Raw genomic sequence first — 11,430 nt, 5'->3', positions numbered from 1 at the left:
GCTTTCCATCATGAGTTATTTCTTGGGCACGTTTTAATATTTAATTTTCAAGAAGATGGGGCATTTTAGTTATTTTATTATTAAGTAAATTTATAGCATAATTATAATACATCCCCAATCTTATTTAGATCTGTATTATTTGATCTAGAAATTGTGTTTGTTTGTTTTTTGAGGCAGCGTTTCTCTGTGTATCTCTGGCTGTCCTGGAATTTGCTTGGTAGACCAGGGTGGCCTCAAGCTCAGAGATCTGCTTGTCGTTGCCTCCCAGTGCTGGCATTAAAGGTGTGTGCTACCACTGCCTGGCTTGATCTAGCACATTTTATAGTTTGCTCATTTGAATGTGCATTATATACTTTGGTATATAGTCTGCATACATTCACAAAAATTTACATTGTGTTTTTTTTAAAAAGTCTATGAAAATTGATTATGTAAAGATGACCAAATTTTTGTATGCTCCTTTGTGACATTATTGGTTTCAGTTGTTCTAAAATGGAGCGCCTATGTAGTCACTGATTTGCCTCACTTCTGGATTAAAATGGTGCCCTCTACATTTTTGTTTATGATCATACTTAATTTTGGCAAGAATAAAATTTTCACAAGCAAGTTGATGTTTGAATAATGAATCTTAACATCAAATTTTAAAATAACAGTCTCTAAAATTTGTGTTTAGAATGTTGTAGTTGATAAGCCACCTGGATTTTGTTTACTCGGTTTAACTTTTTAAGATAACATTTCTGTTTGTCATGAGTTATTTTCTTTCTGTATAATTAAAGATTAGTGAAAATTCCATGCTAAATTTTATTTCATAGATTAATGAGTTAGTGTGTGATAATGAGGATGCATGATTATGCTGAAATTGGCACAGTAGAATAGACTAGTTTGTGCCACAACAGAGCTTCATTAATTATAAAAAACTAGACATTCTCTTTTCCTAGAGGGACCCTCGGAGGTTCTTGAAATGGTAAATGAATGAGTGAGCTGTCAGTCCAGTATTTCCAAATGGCAGTGGTTTTACATATTAGTAGGATAAATACTTCAATCCAAACTTGTGCTGTGATCTAGGAACCGTTAAGGCATTTAATATGTGAATACTCTAACAAAAAAATAGAACTCACATTCAAACATTTGATGAGATTCAAAAGATGGTGATTTATGAATGAACCAAATTGGACACTTTTCCAGTATCAGACTTTAAATGCCAGACTAAGAAATTGTTTGGCTAGTAAATATTCCTGCTACCTGAGACCATGTTGATGTCCATGAGCAGGGTGACTGCAGGAGATCATGTTGATGGTTGATATCTGTGATTCATGCTGCCTCTGAAGACTGTGTTGATGTCTGTATTCCATGCTTCTGCCTGAGAACTTGTGGATGTCTAAAGTTCATGCTGCTGCTGGAAACCATGTGGAGGTCCATGATCTGTGATGCTGATGACTGTTATATATAATCAGGAAAGCTTCTTTTACAGTGGTAATAATGATTGCTGACTCAATATTGGTAATGAGAGATACTAAAGGTTTCTGTGACAGCCCCTCCCCACAAGAAGAAACCGTTAAGACAGAATACAATTTAAGAGAGTCCTTAAAAATTGGGACAAAGATGCTGAAATGTAGCTCTTCACAGGTGATGGCTATGTGGGGCAAGGATTCAGTTACCTTTAAGGGGCTGGCCACGGGGAGTTTGACCATGCTCCAATGATATACAGGTAATACAAATTAGACTTGTGCATTTTTTTCCTTTGGGAGGGAGGATCCAAGGATAAAAGGGTGGACCTAGGAGGAATGGGAGAAAATGTGGTCAGAGTACATGTATAAAATTCCCAGATAATTCAATAGGAATGTTATGTTGGGAGGACTGGAAGTAAAGAGAATCAACATAAAAACACGTGGGTGCGCTGGGCGGTGGTGGCGCACGTCTTTAATCCCAGCACTCGGGAGGCAGAGGCAGGCGGATCTCTGTGAGTTCAAGACCAGCCTGGTCTACGAGAGCTAGTTCCAGGACAGGCTCCAAAACCACAGAGAAACCCTGTCTCGAAAAACCAAAAAAAAAAAAAAAAAAAAAAAAACACGGGTGCGAACAAACACACACACACACACACACACACACACACACACACACACACACCAAGTTGGATCTAATCTAACCTGGACATCCAGAGGCCTAACTATTGTTACTGTATGTAGATGTGGAAGGTTCTTGAAACACAACCCAAGTGGATTTTGTGAATATACATGTATATGTACCGATATGAAGTTATGGAAAATTATTATCATAAATAATATGAATTGCTTTTTAAAAATATGATATACTCACATGTGAATTATTTAAATAATAGGTTAATTTGGTTTGGTCACTTGTAACAGAAAAGAAAAACATGTTTCATCTCCTCATATCCATGAACAAATGTAAGGAAATAGTATAGTTGTCCTGTGGGTCAGAACTGATTTTAAATATATCTGTATATTTAGTTTGTGTCTTTTGTAAAGTCTTATTTGGGAATATTAAATCTAGTTTTATATTCCAGGACTAGTTATATACTGAAGGAAAATCAAGCCTGTCAGAATGTTACAAAACTCTTCTCAGCCTTTCCATCCTGAAGTCTCCTGGTCCTTGACAGTCAAGAGTTAGAAGTAAGAAGCATATAAAATTTTAATACATATAAATACATGTAATACATATAAAATTTTAATCAAACCATTCTGAGTAATTTCTGAGAAATATTAATCATCTCCAGAGCTTATGGCCCAGTATTCTTTAAAACAATAAGTCGGTCTAGGTTTTCTCTAAGTTCCAAAGTTAGAAACTAAAGTGATTATGTATTTTTTAATTTTCACAAAATGGTAAAATGAAAGTTTCATTTTTGCTTTTAACTCAGCTTCTGTAAGATTCTGTTTAATCACTCTAAGGTTTTGAGAGATGTGAATAGTCTCTGTGTGTGTGTGTGTGTGTGTGTGTGTGTGTGTGTGTGTGTGTGTGTGTGTGTAGCATTGCTGACAGATGCTACTGACTCAGTTTTTCATTTCAGACCATTTCCATGCATATCAGCCTAAAGCAAGGTATTCATTGATATTCACAGACAAACTGTGAGGGTTTCATGAAAGAAAGAAATTTAACTTTCAAAGTCACAGGAACACACTAACCATATTCCTAATCTTAAAAGAGTTATTTTAATTTCACATCATAGAATTGATCACCTTCTGTATTTCAGGTTCTTTCACTCTGGAAATAATGACTGACACACTCTATATGTCTGAATAAAAATGAATTAAGCAGATGTTCTTTATAATTCCTTATAAAAGCTCCAGTGCCAGAGTTCATTAGCTTGTGTTTTGTAACCTGGCAGAAGCTTATACTTGAGAATTACACTACTTTACTTTTTATCTTAGGAAAAGTAAAAATCATCAGGAGAAAACAGACTTGTCTTTTAAGTCTCCTAATTAATTTTGATTCCTAATTAGAAGAAAAATCTCAAAATATGTTATTTGATTTTCCTTTCTTGGCTTTTTGAAATTTTTTAATTTAATTTTATGTGTATGGGTATTTTGTGTACATGCATATCTGTGTACCTGTTCATATGCTTGGTGGCCACTGAGGCCAGAAGAAAGCATCAGATTCCCCTGGAACTGGAGTTGCTTACAGTTGTGAGATACCATGTGGGCACTGGGAATAGGACCTGGGTCCTCTGGAAGAAAAGTCAGTACTTTTAGCCACTGGGGCATCTCCCATTAACTTGACTTTATTTTTAAAACACACATATATTGTTTCAAACTCCAAGGCTAAGACATGAAATCATCTTTAATACTTTTCCTATAAAATTCTGGTAGGTAACAGGAATTGGTGGAGGAATAGTTTTACTGTGGGACAATGGTCTTGTATACTATAAAGATTTGTTATGTGTATTGGTTTAATAAAATGCTGATGGCCAGTAGCCAGGCAGGAAGTATAGGTGGGTCAACCAGAGTAGGATAATTCTGGGAAGAGGAGAGGTTCAGTCTGCAATTGTCACGCAGACACAGAGGAAGCAAAATGAGAATGCCTCACTGATAAAAGGTACCAAGCCACATGTCTAAAACAGACAAGAATTGTGGGTCAATTTAAGATATAAGAGTTAGTTGATAAGAAGCCTGAGCTAATAGGCCAACCAGTTTATAATTAATTTAGGCCTCTGTGTATTTTGGGGGGACTGCGGTACTGGGCAGGACAGAAACTTTAATCAACATGGTTTTACTTTAGGATTGAAACCCTCATCTACTAGTATGTAGTCTGCTTAAGTTTGTTTCAGGTGCATAATCTGTGCTTTCCCTCCCATGGCTTCCTCATTTTATATAAAAACATGCAAAGATGGATGCTTTGAGATAAATATAAGGTGTAATTAATATCTTTCTAAAATCACTTTTTCAAATTCTTGGTAACAACTTACTAAATTATTCTATAACATTATGAGTCATTATCTAGGTGGTTTTTTAATAGTATGCAATGTATGTTATCTGTTTAATTTCTTAATATTTGAAATGTATTTAAAATTGACCACTCCCGTGAGTGTAATCACCTATGGAACATGTTTAAATGCAGTGATAAAATATGCAATGTAACATTATTTTAATTAATTTAAATGCGCAGGTTAGTGGTACTGGTGCAAGCATCATGTTTGTTCTTTGTAGAAGTTTTTCATCAAAGCAAAAAGAAATTCTGTATTCCTTTGTATTAGTAATTTTCATTATTGTAATCACCAAAGATCCATTGAAGCAACTAAAGTGAGGAAAGACTTATTTCACGTATGGTTTCATGGGATTCCAGCCATCATAGTGGGCATTGAGAGGCCCAGCAGAGCAGTTCACATCATGGTAGTTTAGGAAGTATGGGGGGGCTTGTGTTTAACCCCACCCGCCACTGCTGTGCAATGGTGTTAGACACATTCAGAGTGAGTCTCTGTTCTCACTCTTCCACTCTTGGAATTTCTTCAGAATTTCATTATCTTTGTTTAAATTAGTAACTGTGAATTTTATTATGTAGATTATATATCTATCAACTGTGACATATATTTGCACTCACATATCCAGAAATGTGCTTTAGTAACCTCTTAGTTGATTCTAAATCTGGTTATGGTGGCAATGGAAGTTAAAGTAGAGAAACTCCCCATATGTTTTCCCCACAACTCAAGGGGGAAATCAATCTACTTTCACACATTATGTGTGTCTATTTTTTGAGAGTCATTGCTGAGGATTAAACAGTTTGAATTGTGAGTTTGAGGTCAGCCTGGTCTACAGAGCAAGTCGCGGGATAGCCAGGGCTAAAAAGAGAAACGTTATCTTAAAAACAAACAAAAATGTTTTATATCACTTCCCAAATCCATATATTGGAATCACCCACCATTCATGTCATGATATTAAAAGAAGAGATTTTTTTAAAGGGTAAGATGGTCATTGTGGTGAAATATCATGATTGAAGGTAATGCATTCATAAGAATGCTTTAGAGCTTTCTCCTTCTGTGTCTCTGTGTCCTTTTGTGTCTGATTCTGATTCTCTCTCCTCTGCTATATGACAAACAAAAAGGTGGAGGCCTCTTCAGATAAAGAATCTGCTTGGGCTTTGATCTTATACTTTCAACTTCTAAAACTATGACAAAAAATTTGCTGTTTAAGCTTCCTAGTCTTAATGCATTTGCTATAACACCTCAAATTGACTAAGACACTCACAAAAGAAGGAACACACAGCCTTTGTACTTTTATGACAATATTTCATGTTGTATAAATTACCAGAGTTTATTCTGGTAATATTATGTCATAGTTCAGAAATCCTTTATCTTTATTTAAATTGTTAATTGTGGATTTTATTATGTAGATTATGTAAATAGCTACTGTGACACACATTTCTCCAAGCCTTTTTTTGCAATGGTTTATGGTTAGGAAATAAATAAAAGGCCTAAGTGCTCCCTCAGGTTTTCATAATGAAGTTTAACAGTGCAGGGTACTCACATGACCTTGATCATATTTCTTAAGCAAAAACAACTGTAAATACATTAAATATTGTTGTATCTTCAGACCTCCAAAGCATACTTATTAGGAGCACTAAGAGTCCTCACTGTAGACTACAGATATTGAAGGAAAAGCATCTGAAAGGCTGTGAAAGCCTAACTATCAAGTTAAGAAAGTTAGTTTGCAGAACCTGCCTTTACTATGATGGTAGGTGCTTATAATTCTAATGCCTTCGCAATTTAAATAAACTACATTTGTTATACTTTATTTCTATAGACCTCGATGAAACTTGATAAAGAAGAAAGCCACACAGAATAAATTCTAACCTCTTGCTAAACTCACAATGAAATGTCCTGAATGGAAGCTTGGCCATATAAATAGCATGAGTTGAACAAAGGTTTAATCTCTAATCTAGTTAAACTGGATAAAGTAGGATTGGTAATGGCTATCTTGAAAATTTGTTGAGGTCTCTTTCTCACTAGAGATGAAGGAGGCCAGTCTTGGTAAGTGATATCATGGTAGACCCTATCTAAAAGATGGTAAATCCTCAGGAAAGTAACTTGACTGTTTTGGTGACTACCATAGTAACAATGAGATGGTATGGGGATCTCACTCTTTCATGCTATGGAATTCCTGGCCGCATTTATATACCACCAAAGAGCCAAATGATGAATTACTGATATAAAGGGAGGTGACACTGATATTTAGGTAGCTATGTTTATCACCCTTCCACTGATATATCCTCATCTGGGTGCATAAGTTTACCAGTTACACTTGTGGTTGTAAGTTTCATTTCTTTAATTGCAGATCTATGTGTTATGCTAGTAGTTGAAGCTATTGGCTGGGTATAAGCAGGAGCTATAGACTTTGATTATCCTTTAATTGTAGCAAAACTACTTAACGCTTCACAATTTTTACCAACACATGCTGGGACAGCTGCCTCAGTTCATCTGGCTCTGGGAAGAATAGACTTGGTACCTGTGAACTGTTGCTGAAGTAGATGTGTTAAGAATACCCTGTGCCCAAACAGCCCAAGTTTAAGTCATTGGAGGAACTCCAACTCGTGAATCAGGGGCCATAACTGTTGGTACCTGGCATGAGAGATGGTGTTTTAGTGCCAGGTGGCATCATCCCACAATTAGCGTCATTATGATTTTACTTCAAAATGTCTGGATATATTTTCTCTGCAGGTACAATCCAGGTATATCTGGTGGGATTACCGGCATGAGTAGAGGTCAATCGAGCATTGGCAGAGGTATATTCCTGGAACTCTTGAACTACCAGCTGTGCTATTGAGCCACTGATGGGATATAACCTTATTGGGTTGAACAGGCTGAGTTTGAAATAAACTTGAAATTCTAGTCATCATATTCTTCAGAATCATGTTGTTGCTGCTCTTCCCCTATGTCATGATTTTTAATCATCATCCCCTGACTCCTGCTTTTAACTTTGACTTCACCTTGTGTTTTCCATAGAAGACATTGCCATCTTTCATCTGTTTTCTAGAACTCCTCACTATTTGCTTGATATCTCTTTTGTATATGTAATTATATTATGTTAAAGTTAAAACCTTCCTTTTTATTTGGACATAAAAGGGGAAATGATGTAGGATTCCCCTCTGTATACTATGAATATGTTTTATCACCACTGGTTAATACAGAAACTCTTTTGGCCAATGGCTTAGTAGAGTAAAGCCATGTGGGAAATCTGAACAGAGATATATATATAGAGAGTAGCCAAAATCAGGGAAATGTCATGTAAATGCTGAAGGAGGAGACGCCATGTAGCTGCCAGAGGAACAGACACCCAAACTTTACTGGTCAGCCACAGCCTCATGATGATACATGGATGACTAAAAATGGGTTGATTCAAGATGTAAGAGCTAGCTAGAAATACCACTGAGTGTTGTAATTAATATAGTTTCTGTGTGATTATTTTGGGTCTGGGTGGCTGGGAAAGGAACAGGCAGTCTCCATTTACACATACCTTTCTACTGCCTTCTGTTAATGATGTAATGTTTACTGTCTTACTGGGAACCTATGTGTAAATGATGGATAGATAAGGTTCATTCCTTTGTAAGGGTTAAAATATCCTTGTGTATGTTCATGTAATGACAGGTTTAGAGATTTCCTTCATTTCCTTGATGGTATGAATAATACTGCTATGGCTATTAGTGCATTAGTATATGCATACATACACACACCACACCACACAATACACAAGTACATCTGTATACACACCACACACATATGTACACACATGCAGAAAAAGAAAAAGAGAGGCATGATAAACTATAAGTTATTTCTAATTAGTCATTTGGTGATTCATCCAGTGAGCTATGAAAAAAGCATTATTTTGTGTTCTCAATGGAAGCAAACACCAGCTGTAGTATTCAGTTTCTACTTTCTCACCAATATTTATTATTTTTATATTTTTAACAAGCTGTTTTCAACACTGGAGAGGTAGTTCCATATCCAGATCTCATATCAGACAGCTGCCAATGACCTGTATCTAGAGTTCCTCTTTAGGCCTCCATGGGCATCACATGCTTGTGGTGTACAGAAGTCATGCAGGCATACACATATACACACAAGTAAAACTGAATGAATAAATCTCTTTTTAAAAGTTGCTGTTGATTGTCAACTTAGTTTGCTGTCTTAGTAATAATTATAGTTATTTCACTTACTTCCTATGTTACAACAAACCACCTGAACAAAGAAACATGAGTTTCTTTTGCCTTAAAGCCTAAGTGTGAGTCAGTTATGGATCTGTGGACATCTTGAAAAGAGTAAAAGGCTGCTGGAAATATGTCTGCAGTCAGGAATTGTAGGAGAATTAAACGCTAGTTCTTACTTTGCTTTATCTTTTTAGGTAGCCTAGGACCACACCCATGGAAAGGTGCTGCCCACATTTAGGGCATGTCTCCTCATCTCAATTAATCTAATATAGAAAATCCTTCACGGGCCTAGCAATTCACCATTGTCATGATTCGAGAGCCTATTGACAATCAATTTAAGCCACCCTGAGTCTACACCTTGTCTACTTGACTCATGCATATCACTCTTAAGCTGTTATTATTCACTTGTTCCCTTAGGCTGTAGGCCATCTCATAATACACTAAATGTTTAGTACAACTTTGAAAGTCACCATAATTGTTAACACTGTATAAACATGGAAAGTCTTCTGACATTCAGGCATCTGTGAGTTCTGAAGTTTCACAGGGAAAGCATTACACACTTCCACATGTATGACAGCAAAAAATACACATTTTCATTCTAAGAGGTAAGAATGAAGGCACAGCAAAAATAGATGAAAAAAAATTAGCCTATTAATTTTTAAAACAGTCTCATTCAATTTATTTGAATATAGAGAGAATAACACTGTAATCTTCTAGAATACAAGAATGGCCTCTTCAGTTGCTAAGAGAGCTGTCATTCACTTCTGAAGCCTTATGCCTTGGGCCCCTACTATCAACAAATCTCTCAGCATTCTAGTTTTCTAACATCACCAAAACAGCCCGTTAAACTCTATTTACAACACTGTAGAGCTTTTCCAACTTTCCAAATCTTCCCAAACCCCTCCCCCTGACAAATCTGTTCCAAATGTTGAAGACCCACATGGTCAGGTTGATCAGGTGTATGGCAGCAACAGCCCCACATTCACATTTTTTGTTTTGTTTTGTTTTAGTAATTTTCCTTGTTGTTATGATAATATGACTGACCAAAGCAACTTAAGAATGTAAAATTTATTTTGCCTTGTGGAGTATGGAGAAGTCCATAACTTTAGGAAAGAAAAGACAGAAGGAGCAAGAGACTGCTGGGCACATTTGTCTACAATCAACAAGCAGAGAGAGAGAGAGAGAGAGAGAGAGAGAGAGAGAGAGAGAGAGGCATGAATGATGCTTCTCAGTTTTGTTCCTTTGTGTCAGTCTAGGTCCCTATCATATTGAATAGTGAGGCTCATATTTATGGTATGCCTTAATGCTTCAATTATTATAACCTGTGCAGTTTCATACAGACTTATTAAAATATGTTTCCAAGGTGATTGTTGAACTTGTCAAGCTGACAATGAGCATAAACCATCAGATTAGTATAAAGCATCTTTCCATGTTCATTGCCCAACTATGTTGGTTAGAAAAAATGTCAGTTCAAGTTCTTTGCTGTTTTTCATTTGTGCTTTGAAAGGATAAACACAATATTACTGTGTGTATTATGTCAAATATTTTCTATCATGATATGAGTTATCTTTTACTCTTCAATTTTTTTGGTATAAAAAGTAAGTTTTAATTTTAATGATCAGCTTACCTGATTTGAGGGGTAGTGTATGTAATATTGGTATCAAAACCAAGCAACCATGTTTAATGCAATATAATCAAGATTTTCTCCATGTGTTTTCTAACAATTCTATAGTTTAACCATCCCCTTTATTAGATCTTTGATTTCCTTTGAGTTCTTTTTGTATATTGCTTAAGATCACGAGCCAATGTTTGTTTATGTTTATATGTTGATACCCATTTTTCTGTGTTGGTAGTTGAAAAGAATCTTTTCCCACAAGACTTAAGTCTTGGCACCATTGCTGGGAATTATTTGCCTCTGTACAGAAAGCTTAATTCTTAGTTCTCCATTCAGTTTCACTGATCAGTAGTTCTATTTTTAATCCTAAATACCAGACTGTTTTGAATATTGTAACTTTTTAATAAGTTCAGCATCCAAAAGTATTAGCTCTTCAACTGTATTCCTTCTTAAGATGGAATATTGAGAAATCTTTAAGATTACATACAGATTTTTGGATTATTTTCTGTTTAAAACACTTCATTGGAATTCTGATATTGAACCTATATTTTGCACTAAATTCTACTGTCATTGTAACAGTGTCATCTTTAGTCATCAATAACCAATACCATTCCATCATTTTGTTTATGTTGTCTATAAGTTCAGCAATGTCTTGTGGTTGACTATTTCAAGTACAGGACTTCAGTGATTAAATATATTCTTGAATATTTTTTCCTCTGTTTGATGCTCTTGTAAAATTTTTATTTCTTTTAAAAGATAATTTATTCTTTGAAAATGTCATGTATTTATCTAATGTATTTTGATAATATCCATCAACCATCCCATATTCCATGTGTTCTTTTTATTGCTAATAAGCTCCAAGTTCAATTAGACATACCTATATGCATATGGGTATGGAGCCATGAACTGGAACATAGTCAACTTTCTTTCTTTTCCCCCAACAAAAATAACTCTTTCCCCCTTAACAGCTATAAACTGCCTGTAATTCATAAGCCAATCAAGGGGTCTTCACTAGCCCTCAGCCATCCTTGCTAGAACTATGACTGGCTTTATCTTGTGCATATAACCACAACTGCTATAAGTTGATGCGTGCAATAGTCATGTTGAGTTTTCAAAAGTAAGCATTTTACAGCTCTCCTCTCCATATACTATTTCTTTTTTTT

Source organism: Microtus ochrogaster, unplaced genomic scaffold (genome assembly GCF_000317375.1).
Source record: "Microtus ochrogaster isolate Prairie Vole_2 unplaced genomic scaffold, MicOch1.0 UNK1, whole genome shotgun sequence".
In the NCBI taxonomy this organism is placed as follows: Eukaryota; Metazoa; Chordata; class Mammalia; order Rodentia; family Cricetidae; genus Microtus; species Microtus ochrogaster.
Note: the sequence above shows the minus strand (reverse complement) of the source record.